This window comes from Oncorhynchus nerka, linkage group LG14, assembly GCF_034236695.1.
Source record: "Oncorhynchus nerka isolate Pitt River linkage group LG14, Oner_Uvic_2.0, whole genome shotgun sequence".
NCBI classification, from domain to species: domain Eukaryota; kingdom Metazoa; phylum Chordata; class Actinopteri; order Salmoniformes; family Salmonidae; genus Oncorhynchus; species Oncorhynchus nerka.
This window is the reverse complement of record NC_088409.1, coordinates 79185889-79199462: the sequence shown is the minus strand read 5'-3', so window position 1 is coordinate 79199462 and position 13574 is coordinate 79185889. Positions and strand designations below refer to the sequence as shown.

The 13574-nt window shown below is 41.9% G+C and overlaps 1 pseudogene; it reads left to right on the top strand.

Moving 5' to 3' along the window:
* Positions 1-1229: 1229 nt before the first annotated feature.
* On the top strand, positions 1230-3824 carry LOC115142200 (small ribosomal subunit protein mS23-like; annotated as a pseudogene).
* Positions 3825-13574: the final 9750 nt, after the last annotated feature.

Sequence of the window (13574 nt, the reverse complement as noted above, 5' to 3'; positions counted from 1 at the left end):
TTAGGGCGAAACACGTGGGCTACTAACAGCTTACTTCACAACATACACTTCGTATTACTGTCTTAACTACAGTATACATATCTCTCTGTCATATTACATCATTTATCCAGCAGCATACAATACATTTTTGTACTCACCTTGTGCTGTGTTCACTTGAACAGGAATGTGGTGCGGCAGTCCTTCATAGACAAATTTTGTCATCAAACTCTGTCATCAAGTCTGGCGTTCTCTGGATTTATGGTGCTTTCATGACAACTGGGAACTCTGAAAAAAACACGGTTGAATCATGACGTCAGTGATCTTCAGGTCAGAGCTCTAGAAAGAGGTCCGAGTTTCCGACTTGGAATTCCGAGTTGGATGACCGTTCAAAACGTATTTGCCCGGTCGGAGCTTGTTTTTTTCAGAGTTCCCAGTTGTCTTGACCTCACTGAAGTCTGATATTTCCCCGTTCTAAGTTTCCAGTTGTTTTGAACGTGGCAAAAGTCATGCTGGATTGAAAGCATGGCCAATGTTGAATGTTTATCCATTTAAGCTTGGAAAAGAGACCCTTAAACATAGACTTGGACCACACACCCACTCCACCGAATAGCAGGCTAGTGGTTGCAGTTAGCCACTGATTCCTTCAAAATCACTCATTGTTGAATTTGAGATTTCCAACTTGTTGTGTAATGTTTATGTCCAATGGCCGATGAGCACCGATACGTTTTATCTGTCATCTATTTTCACAATTTCTCTTCACAAGGATTGAAAAGGATTTGCCAGTAGATTGTCGACTTGATTCACGATGAAGACAGCTTTCTTGCTAGCTAAGATTTTGAAAGTATGATGTTGACATGATCAGTCCATTCAAGATATAACATGATTTCAATTTATTCTCTTGCCAATGACCTTGACCCTTCTTGGATGGGCACTTCTAATGTAACTATACGGCAGCACCCATGGGGCTCGAGTTTTCGAGCTCTCCTTGTATGGTAGATTTTGCGGTGACTAGTGTCCCCATGAGTGACAGAACACTGAGCCAATCACAGTACAACTAGAGACCATTACCAACCCCAACACTATTTTCTGCTGGCCGCCCCATCTCCACAGAAAGCACTGAGCTCGGCTAAAACACCTGCATTTTGGATCTGTCTTACTCAAGAAAGCAAAAAAGAGACCCTGTTTCAATGCGACTTTATAAACATGTTTTTTTTGCAAACTGATATGTGACACGTATTAATGCCAAAATAACATGCAAAACGGGCATAATAATTTTGCTAAACAGGTGGGGCTCCACCTGCCCTGAATGACGGGTCGCCACGGATTGTCGTTGATGCCTTATTGAAAGCCTCTTGTTCAGTGTCAGTGACCGCAGCGCTTAAAATGCAGACGATCTGGAACCCGGCCCATGTTTTTACAGTGCGCTTTCGGTGCAGTTTGTCCCTGCAGAAATTACATGCGGAAGTGGTGGTCGTCCATGTGGTGAAAATAGGCTCTGTTGTTGGTGGTTGCTAACTATGATCTTTGAGTTTACTGTATAAATACCTAGCTGTATTTTACACGCATAGTGTAGTTAAATTCAAGTCCATTATGGCTGGAAGTCGACTTGAAACATTCGGGACCGTGTTCACGCGGTAGGTTCAAATGTCATGTTGCTAATGTTAGCTAGCATCATTTTGTTGTCAAGGTTACTGGAGGATACTATCTAGTTTTGTAGACCCTTTAGAGTTTGCTATCTAGCTAATGTTCGGTAGAAACAATTTTCTTTGATGGTTGAGTGACTTTTCTGCAACTTGTATCCAATGTTATCTAGCCTATGGTTCCGCATAATATAAATGAATGCTAACGTTAACTAGCTCTTTGCAATTGAGACATTGAGAGTGCATGGGATGCATTTGCTCTATTGTTTACATTTTTGCAAATTGCTCACTGTTTTTTTTTTCAGAGTCCGAGATCTTATGCGATCTGGAGTTGTCAAACAGTCTGACAAGCCCATTTGGTATGATGTATACAATACCTTTCCACCCATGAAGGACCCACTTTATGTCAGACCAGTGGCCAAGAGATATGGGAAGAAAGAAGAGGCTGTGCGAGACATCTTCTACAGAGAGGATGAAATCAGAGCGTAAGCTAATTAAACTGTTTCCCTTAACTTTTTACTGTCATTCAAAAGCTGTTAGGAATGGAAATGTCAATTTGTTGATCAGCACCAGTCTCTTCCAGTAAATTTTATGAGGTGTATGGAACAGGGCCCAGAGCTTTTGATCTCTCCAAATCCAGCTTTGTTTCAACATGCCAAAGGTATGGGCAAATTTTCACAAGTAATCACATTGTTGGTTTGTTAAGTTTTGGGGATTCCACATGTCTGTAATGCTGGATCCTAACTACTGCAATTCATAACAATAGAATTGCAGTAGTTACGATCCGGCATTACAGACATGTGGAATCCCAAAACTTAACAAACCAACAATGTGATTACTTGTGAAAATTATATATATATATATATATATATATATATATATATATATATATATATATATATATATATAATACACAAGTATGTGGGTTTTTGTTTCTCTTTTTTTCCCTTCCTTTTTGTAGGTTTGTGGAGAAGTACACAGAGTTCGAGAGCCAGGGAGAGCTGGAGAAACAGTCCCTGTTTGAGGAGACTGGGAAGGCTCTCCTTGCTGAGGGCTTGGGGTTGAGGAGGAGGGGTATTCATGCGGTGAGTAGACTGTTCAAATGATACAACTTATTAATTGTAATGCTGGCTGCCCTTTTCCCAAATACTGTATAGACAGATATGTACTAATCACTTACAATCATGGGACCTTCTGTTAAACTGACTGGCTGCACTTTTGCCGCTTGGCCTGCAGGTGGCGTCATAGACCAGGAATCCAGTGTTGGGCATGAAGCTGACAGACATGCTGGCAGAACAGCAGGCAGATGCACCTGGCGGAACACGGGCACCAAGAAAAGAGAAGCCAACACAAGCACCGTTGAATCCACAGTAGGCCTCTGCAGCATGGCTTCAACCACACTCTTCACCTAGATGGAACCAATCATCCACCTCCACTGACTAAAAAGGGGACTTTCAGTATCTGTCCAACACAAGACATACTCCTCAGTCCAGACTTTCTGAACAATGTGGATTAACAAGAAAGACTACTTGTTATGGGTGTGCCTGAGCAGCTTTCACAACCGTCCGTCTTGACTGCAGGGTTTTGTGTGGTGGTGTGTAGGAGTCCAAGTTATTGTACATTTTTGGTCTGGAAACTTCTAAGATTGGTGTTGTGCATAAGGCTGTAAATGTATATTGTGTGTGTACATGCATGCACTGTATATCCAACTGGTTACGGTGCAGTCTGTTTTCAGACTTACGACAGGCCATCCCCGTTGAGATATGATATGATCAATTAGCATTGTGAGTGATAGGTAAAGTAACTCTATATTCTAGAATGAGGCCTTTTTTCCTCTGCCGCTCATCCTCTGTTATGTTTCCATCACGCTGCAGAACATTCATGCAAGACAAGCAGGCTGTGAGTGAAAGTTGATATTGCATTCTCCATTTGCTGCTGTGACAGTGTAATTCGGTAGTGCCTGCTTGCCTGAGCATCTGGGATGAAATGGAGATATTAATGCCGTATTGCTTCACAGAGAAATACCACTGATCACATAACCACATCAGCCGACTGGAGATGAGAATGTGAGTAAAGAAGCATCACAGGTGCCATATTAAAAGAAATGCAAGGTAACATCTGTGGAAGGTATTCCACCAGATAGGAAAGGTTTGACATCAACACCTATACACTGAATGATTAATAATTAAACTGTACAAAACTATATTTTATGTTAGTGTCTACTGCCACAATTCAAATAAGCACCGCACCAACATAGCATCCTGTTCTGAACATAATCTTGGCATATATATGTATTTTTCAATACGTATCTCAAACTACCAGAATAACAGTAACCAGTTATTATAACTTCTGCAGGTTACCCTTTTCTCTCTAATCAGGATAATCATCATTCTTCCTGTTCTCACCACTTGTAGAGGCATTGCTCCACTATATGACCTAGCAGCCCTGCAGTTCAACTGCCATTTGAAAATAAATCTAAAGAGGGCTTATATCTAGAGCCTTGGCTTTGATGTGGAACAGCACTGGTCGGGGTTATTTGCTCTGGAAAAAGCTAGCATCCATGAGCATTTTCACAGTACCACAGTTCCCCCTTCTCTTTCCTCCATCGTCTTTTCAAAAAGATGACCTTGGTGGTGTTTCTCATTATCAGCTGTCTTTCTGTTTATCGAAAGGGAAAACTGTCCGTCTCACAGTCTATTCTGCGCTCGCACAGAGAGGAGAAATGATATCAACACCATAATGGAATGGGTGATTGCACACAGTCAAAGCGAAAGCAATTCTTTGGTGGATGGATGGCAAGACTGTCTGAGGGCCTAATGAACAGGAGGGAGGGATAGAATTGGGGAGAGATGTAGAGGAGAGAAATAATCGGGGAGGAGGGAGAGAGTCAAGTTTGGAATGAGACAAACAATCTTTGTCTGCCGTGTCCACAGTCTGAGGGGAGAAACGGACACTCAGTGGGGTGTGTTGGCAAAACCTGTGGCTTGACGCTATCCTTAAAGGTGTTGATTTTGCACTGTTTTCCTTTATCTTATTTTAAGTGTTAAATCATATATACTGAACAAAAATGTAAACTATTTCAAATATTTTACTGTTACAGTTCATAGAAAGAAAGAAATCAATTTAAATAAATTTATTAGGCCCTAATTTATGGATTTCACATGAATGGGCAATGGCCACTTTGGAGCCAGGCCCGGCCAATCAGAATGGGTTTTTCCCCACAAAGGGCTTTTTTACACACAGAAATACTCCTCAGCACCCCCACCCCCTCGGATGATTCCGTAGGTGAAGAAACCGGATGTGGAGGTCCTCGGCAGGTGAGGTTGCACGTGGTCTGTGTTTGTGAGGCAGGTTGGATGTACTGCTGAATTCTCTAAAATGATGTTGGAGGCTTACATTTTCTGGCCAGAGCTCTGTTGGACATTCCTGCAGTCAGCATGCCAATTGCATGCTCCCTCAACTTGAGACATATGTGGCATTGTGTTGTGACAAAACTGCACATTTTAGTGGCCTTATATTGTCCACCAGTACAAGGTGCACCTGTAATGATCATGCTGTTTAATCAGCTTCTTGATATGCCACACCTGTCAGGTGGATGAATTATCTTAGGCGAAGGAGAATTGCTCACTAACAGGGATGTAAAAAAAAAAAAAATGTTTTGTGCGTTTGAAAGTTTTCTGCAATCTTTTATTTCAGCTCATGAAATATGGGACCGACACATGTTGCGTTTATATTTTTGTTAAGTATAGTTTCTGTAGAGGGGTGGGTGAGCATGTAGCCTGCTGAATATTCTGACATGCTTTTTGTATGTGTTGCATGCTTGCGTTTGTAAGTTCCAGGTGGAGAAATGTGAAGAGCAATCTTCGTTTTAAGATGGAATTAATACAATGAACTTTACGATGGAGGCCTTTAAAAACTGGAGAAACACTGTCTGTGTAAATGACTTCTTGGCAGCACCCCCAAGATTTCTCTATTTCTTTCAAAGTGTATTTTCAGGCAGGTAATTAACTTTTTTCCTGGCAGACTCCTGGCAAGGATCTCTGGATACAAATGATTCCAATTGAGCATGGGCTGGAATTTAATTGATCAAAATGCCATTCTCTCTGTCACTGGAGTGTGGATAATATTTTACTGCTTCTGGCATAGATTTCTAAAGAAGCACCATTTTTGGGCTGTGGAGGAGAGACTAGATGCCAACAACAGCATTTAAGGGTGAATTCTCTATGTGAAAAATGTTTGGGCTGAGTGTGCTGTGTTAGGGCAGTGTTCTGTGTATTTGTATATTCTGTGTATATGTACACCTGGCTGGTTGTCAATATGGTCAGTGATAGAAAATAAAACTGAATTAATTAAATATGTAATAAAGTATTTTCTCCTTGAAATGTTGGGTAGCCTAGGTTGTGTAGATCAGTAAAATATATAACTGATTGTGTTTTAATTCTGGTTTGTAAGAGGCTGTAGAATGTATATAGTCAATGTACATACTGCACCATAGCCTATATACAATAGAACATTCAAGAAGCCATTCAATGTCTGTATTTAACATTTTCCATATTCATAAATGGATCGAAATGGAAATGTCTTTCTCTTCAATTCTTTATCCCACTCTGTCTTTGTCTTCCTGCTCTATGGCAGTGCTGTCACAAAGATATCTAATCTCTTTGGCATTATACAGTCAGTGTCTGAAAGAGCCTTAATTGTTTTTGCCTTTCTATTGCTTACAATAAAGCCAGGCTTGTCAATCACAGTGGGTGAGGGAGTTAGATTGTTTTTTATGTCATGTTTTATTTTTCAATTTGATATCCTGCATACCCAGTAGCCATTATGATGTCCTTATCATACAATCATTTTCCACCTTAAACAGCCTAGCCTATGCTAGGAAAAATCCCTCTTGAGCTTGGATGAAAGTTTTACAGTTTTTCACCTGATGTGTAGTTTTACCTGGAAGAGCTATTGATTTGGGCTGGACAATTAACACTACAACAGTTCATACTCATAATGCATTCATATGTTCATCTTGCATATGAAGGGTATGTAAATATGTAAGAATAGGTGTACAAACATCCAGAATTCAAATCGGCAATCCAATTTCAGTGGTCATCAAATTGAAATGGACTCAGACAGCAAGCGTAATTCATGTACTTTGCTTCTGTTTGTGGACCGACAGATTGACAGCTGCATGTACAAAACACACTGGCGCATGTCGGCAGCTCACACTCACTTTTTCTAGGACCAAGAATCAGAGCCCTATACTATGAATGTAGTTTGAAGAGTTAGCAGGTAACTTTGGCTAAACTTGGGATAACCGGTAGCATGAAAGTGGCTCACCTTGTAGCCAGGTACATTTCTATGGCAATGAATCCTTAAGAGCTAACTTGATCCGGGACAGGTTAACTCAGGGTTATCTATACTGAATACAAATATAAACACAACATGTATAGTGTTGGTCCCTTGTTTCATGACCTGAAATAAAAGAGCCCAGAAATGTTCCATTTCCATTTGTGCACAAATTTGTTTACATCCCTGTTAGTGCTCATATATCCTTTGGCAATATAATTAATCCACCTGACAGGTGTGGTATATCAAGAAGCTGATTAAACAAAGGTGCACCTTGTGCTGGGGACACTAAAAGGCCACTCTAAAATGTACAGTTTTGTCACACAACACAATGCCACAAATGTCTCAACTTTTGAGGGAGCATGCAATTGGCAGGCTGACTGTAGGAATGTCCAACAGAGCTGTTGCCAGATATTTTAATGTTAATTTCTCCACCAGGCTTGTTTTAGAGAATTTGGCAATACGTCCAATCGGCCTCACAACCGCAGACCATGTGTAACCACACCAGCCCAGGACTTCCACATTCGGCTTCTTCACCTGCGGGATCATCTGAGGAGGGGTGGGGGTGCTGACTATTTCTGTCTGTAATAAAGCCCTTTTGTGGGGAAAAACTCATTCTGAACGGCTGGGCCTGACTCCCCAGTGTGTGGGCCTCTGCCCTCCCAGGCCAACCCATGGCTGTGCCCCTGCCCAGTCATGTGAAATCCATACATTTGAGCCAAATTTATTTCAATTGACTGATTTCCTTCTATCAACTGTAACTCAGTAACATCTTGGTGTTAGTATTTTTGTTCAGTATATGTTTATCCTGAATTTAGTGTCTGAGCCTTGAGTTGAGGACCAATTAGCCTAAATCAGATTCCCTTCCTCTAGCAAAGATTGCATCATCATCCACTTCATTTGAGCAAGATAACTTATTACATCCTTAATTAATCAAATATGTTTTGGGTGTTAAAATACATTACACATTTACGTCAGTAAAACTTTAGTATTAATACTATTATTTTATCAATGGGAGTGGGGAAAAAAATATTTTGCGCATTGATAACCACACCAAAGTAGTAAAATAAAGACGGCACGTTTAAAAGTCTATTTAATACTAAAGCCTACTTCCTTTGCAGGATAACTTTTCTTTAAATTTGATTTCGGCACAAATTAAAATGTGGCACTGATTTACCCATGTGGATTGATGTTTTAGCATCATCTCAATAACGAGTTCAGCGTTCGACTAGCCACATGCGACATGCATGTGCAGTTACAATCTTGGAGTGAGATGGGTCCAGCTGCGACATCATCTCTCAGCAATCAGCCCCCAGGAATAGTGGGGGCTAACAGCACCATATAAGGAGAAGTGGGGGTTTCGAAAGGAACCATATAAGGAGAAGTGGGGGTTTCGAAAGGAACCATATAATTAGAAGTGGGGTTTCAAAAGGTGCCATTCAAGACATGGTTTGGATTTTCGAACAGTAGTCATGGTAATAAACATCATTGATGCAAAGATAACGGTAAGAAATGTCAGTAATGCAAAAAAAAAGTATATTCACTCACTGTGAAGTTTTTCATAATGTAAATGGTAGATAACATTAGCTACCATAACTTGTAAAAAAAGGCATTCATTTTACAATGTATTATTTATTAATACAATTTCAAATAATAATATCACGTCATGGCGGTTCTAGTGGTTTTTTGTATTTTTTAACTAGGCAAGTCATTTAAGAACAAATTCTTATTTACAATGACGGCCTAGGAACAGTGCCCCTTGTTCAGGGCCAGAACAATAGATTTTCACCTTGTCAGCTCGGGAGTCAATCTAGCAACCTTTCGGTTACTGGCCCAACACTCTAACCACTAGGCTACCTGCCGCCCCAGATTAAAAGACTCCTTTCAAAATCCCCACTTCTCCTACGGTTCCTTTCGAAATCCCTACTTCTCCTATGGTTCCTTTTGAAACCCCAATTTCTCCTTATACGGTTCCTTTTGACAACCCTACTTTTCCAGAGGAAAGACTGCTCTGAGAGATGACGTCGCAGCTGGACCCTATTGGCTAGAGTTAGCGGCAAGCTGATGAGCAATATCCGCCATTGTAATAGGCTACGGATGAAGCCTGAGCTGGAATGGGAAACTACCTGGAGCTGGCTAGCGTTAGAAAACCCTCAGTAGATCTAGCTTGCTTCGTAGTATACCCATCTAGCTGTGTAGACTCCAATGATGAGATATTGATTGGCTGAGAAGTGTCATTGTTGAATAATAACCCAGGGTTATGAGGATTTCACCAACTGTAGAGAGAGAGAGAGAGAGAGAGAGAGAGATAGCTTTCTCCTCAGCCACTGGGTGGCATCCCAAGTATTTCTTTGTTTTTGGGGTCTACCACACACACACACACACACACACACACACACACACACACACACACACACACACACACACACACACACACACACACACACACACACACACACACACACACACACACACACACAGAACACAGTTCAGTGAGTAATTGTCATCTGTGGCAAATTGAAGGGCAGATGCTTGTTCCACCGTACTTTCTATTTAAATTATCTCGTCAATATTTTTTTACGAGGCCTTGGTTTTCCTCCCCCTACCTGTGACTGGGTTTGGATTTAGTGAATATATAATGAATATGAGAAAAATGAAGACACCTGATTGATCTTTTGTTGCATTATTCACAGTATAAGTACTTTGCAAGGGAGAAGGGTTCACAAAATGTCTAATGTGGGAGAGCATGCTTGTCATTTGTGTATGTATAGCAGGCATTTTAAGACATCCTCCTTGGAAATACTGCCTTTTCTCAGTTTACTTCAGTCGCAGCATCCTTTTTAAGGTCATTTTCTCCAGTCATCCATCAATAGACAGTCATCTATATTTCATTCCCCAAGGCACCATAACTCCTCTGCCAGAGAGCATAGCCATGGGATGTAGGGTTGCTGAGGGTGCTACGGCATCCCCTGATAAATCAATTTAAAAAACTGAGAATAAATAAAAAAAATCCAACAAATTAATGAACTGGGCCTTTATTACTAATGTATAAGATGAGTAAAAAAAACTTTGCGACAAAAAATCTCCTCAGCACTCACTAAGGTTCAGGGCAGGGTACTGGGTGGAGGCCGGCTAGTGGTGACTGTTTTAACAGTCTGTTGGCCTGGAGATAGAAGCTGTTTCTCTGTCCCAGCTGTGATGCACCTGTACTCTCTCCACCTTCTAGATGGTAGCAGGTTGAACAGGCTGTGGCTCAGGTGGCTGAGGTCCTTGATGATCTTCTTTGCCTTCCTGTGACACAAGGTGCTGTAGTTGTCCTGGAGGGCAGGCACTGTGCCCCCGGTAATGTGTTGGGCTGACCGCAGCACCCTCTGGAGTGCCTTACAGTTGCAGACGGTGCAATTGCCATACCAGTCGGGGATACAGCCCGACAGGATGCTCTCAATGGTGCATCTGTAGAAATTCATGGTTGTCTTAGGAAGCAATCCACATTTATTCAGCCTCCTGAGCTTGAAGATGCGCTGATGCGCCTTCTTTGCCACACTGTCTGTGAAGGGGCCATTTTAGGTTGTCAGTGATGTGTACACCAAGGAACTTGAAGCTTTTCACCCTCTCCACTAAGGCCCCATCGATGTGGATGGGGGGTGCTCTCTCTGCTGTCTTCTGTAGTCCACAATCAGCTTCTTCATTTCGTTGAAATTGAGGGAGAGGTTATTTTCCTGGCACCACCCAGCCAGGGTGATTTTAGTATGTAAATCTTAGTGGGGCAAAAAAAAAAAAAGTGGGATGCATGCCAGCAAAGCCACAACACAACACAACACAACACTAAACAATACATTAATTGCACTATAACACTGCTACACCTGGCTATCAGCGGAGCCTTGTCTTGCAACGAAACAGTTCATTCAGCCTCATTTACTGCCTTTAAAAAAACATAGCTAATATGGCTGACTTGCTTAAACAAATGTGGTTTCTAATGACAATTGAGATGTGCAAACTATGGCATAAGGGAACAACAAGCAGATAACAGGCAATCCGTAAATGCGATTAAGACATTAGTGAGCGAGCTAGGACGGACGTAGTCAATATAGCTATTCGTCCAGCACTTTTGAAATGTATTGCGACAGAATACAGAACATGGGCCATTCTTACAGTTTTCTCCCTGTACAACATGTCATAACCGTAGGATAAATAAAGGGGGCATCTAGGCAGACAATGAAAGCTCTTTCAAAATTCGATGATTACATTTCTCAAAAAAAGGCTATAGGCTATAGGCTGCACCAAGTCAGAACAGTAGGAAATTAAAAGGTGAAAATAGACCAAATGATTAGGGTGAGGCACAAGGGCTACTAACAGCTTACTACACAACATACACTTAGTATTACTTTCTTAGCTGCAGTATACACATCTCCCTGGCATATTACATCATTTATACAGCAGCATACAATACATGTTTGGACTCACCTTGTTGTGCTGTGCTCACTTGAACAGGAAGGTGGTGAGGTGGTCCTTCGTGGGCAAATTTTGTCTTCTCTGGATTTGTGTTGCTTTCAAGACAACTGGGAACTCCATTTTTTAAATCATGATGACGTCAGTGATCTTCAGGTCATAGCTCTAGAAAGATGCCCGAGTTCCCGATTTACAATTCCGAGTTAGATGAAAGTTCAATCCGTATTTTCTCAGTCGTAGATCGTTTTCCCCAAGTTCCTAGAACTCCCTAAAGTCAGATTTTGCAGTTCTGAGTTAACAGTTGTTTTGAGCGCGGCACAATCATGCTTCATTGACAGCATGGCCAATGTTGAATGTTTATCATTTTAAACTAGGAAAAGAGAACCTTAATCTTTGACTTGGGACCACACACCCACTCCAATGAATAGCAGGCTAATGATTGCTTTGCAATGCTTGCAGTTAGCCACTGATTCCTTCCGAACCACTCATTGTTGAATTTGCGATTTCCAACTTGTTGTGTAATGTTTATGTCCAATGGCCCATGAGCACCGATACGTTTTATCTATACTTTCTCTTCATTATTTCTCTTCATATGACAGGGATTGAAAAGGATTTGCCAGTAGATTGTCGACTTGATTCATGATGATGACAGCTAGCTAAGATTTTGAAAGTATGATGTTGACACGATCAGTCCAGTCAAAGCTACTGTAGATAAACTAGACAAAAAAAAAAAACGTCCTCTCACTGTCAACTGCGTTTATTTTCAGCAAACTTAACGTGTAAATATTTGTATGAACATAACAAGATTTAACAACTGAGACATAAACTGAACAAGTTCCACAGACATGTGACTAACAGAAATGGATTAATGTGTTAATGGGGGGGGGGGGGGGGGGTTCAAAAGTAACAGTCAGTATCTGGTGTGGCCACCAGCTGGATGCACCAGATTTGGCAGTTCCTGCTGTGAGATGTTACCCCACTCTTCCACCAAGGCACCTGCAAGTTCCCGGACATTTCTGGGGGGAATGGCCCTAGCCCTCACCCTCCGATCCAACAGGTCCCAGACGTGCTTAATGGGATTGAGATCTGGGCTCTTTGCTGGCCATGGCAGAACACTGACATTCCTGTCTTGCAGGAAATCACGCACAGAACGAGCAGTATGGCTGGTGGCATTGTCATGCTGGAGGGTCATGTCAGGATGAGCCTGCAGGAAGGGTACCACATGAAGGAGGAGGATGTCTTCCCTGTAACGCAAAGCATTGAGATTGCCTGCAATGACAACAAGCTCAGTCCAATGATGCTGTGACACACCGCCCAGACCATGACGGACCCTTCACCTCCAAATCGATCCCGCTCCAGAGTACAGGCCTTGATGTAACGCTCATTCCTTTGAAGATAAACACAAAACTGACCATCACCCCTGGTGAGACAAAACCACGACTTATCAGTCCAGCAACGGTGGGTTTGTGCCCATAGGCGACGTTGTTGCCGGTGATGTCTGATGAGGACCTGCCTTACAACAGGCCTACAAGCCCTCAGTCCAGCCTCTCTCAGCCTATTGCGGACAGTCTGAGCACTGATGGAGGGATTGTGCATTCCTGGTGTAACTTGGGAGTTGTTGTTGCCATCCTGCACCTATCCCCAGGTGTGATGTTCAGACGTACTGATCCTGTGCAGGTGTTGTTACACGTGGTCTGCCACTGCGAGGACGATCAGCTCTCTGTCCTGTCTCCATGTAGCTCTGTCTTAGGCGTCTCACAGTACGGACATTGCAATTTATTGCCCTGGCTACATCTGCAGTCTTCATGCCTCCTTGCAGCATGCCTAAGACACATTCACGCAGATGAGCAGGGACCCTGGTCATCTTTCTTTTGGTGTTTTCATAGTCAGTAGAAAGGCCTCTTTAGTGTCCTAAGTTTTCACAACTGTGACCTTAATTGCCTACCGTCTGTAAGCTGTTAGTGTCTTAACGACCGTTCCACATGTGCATGTTCATTAATTGTTTATGGTTCATTGAACAAGCATGGGAAACAGTGTTTAAACCCTTTACAATGATGATCTGTGAAGTTATTTGGATTTTTACAAATTATCTTTGAAAGACAGGGTCCTGAAAAAGGGAATTTTATTTTTTTGCTGAGTTTATGATGTGATTTGACATAATTTTATCTG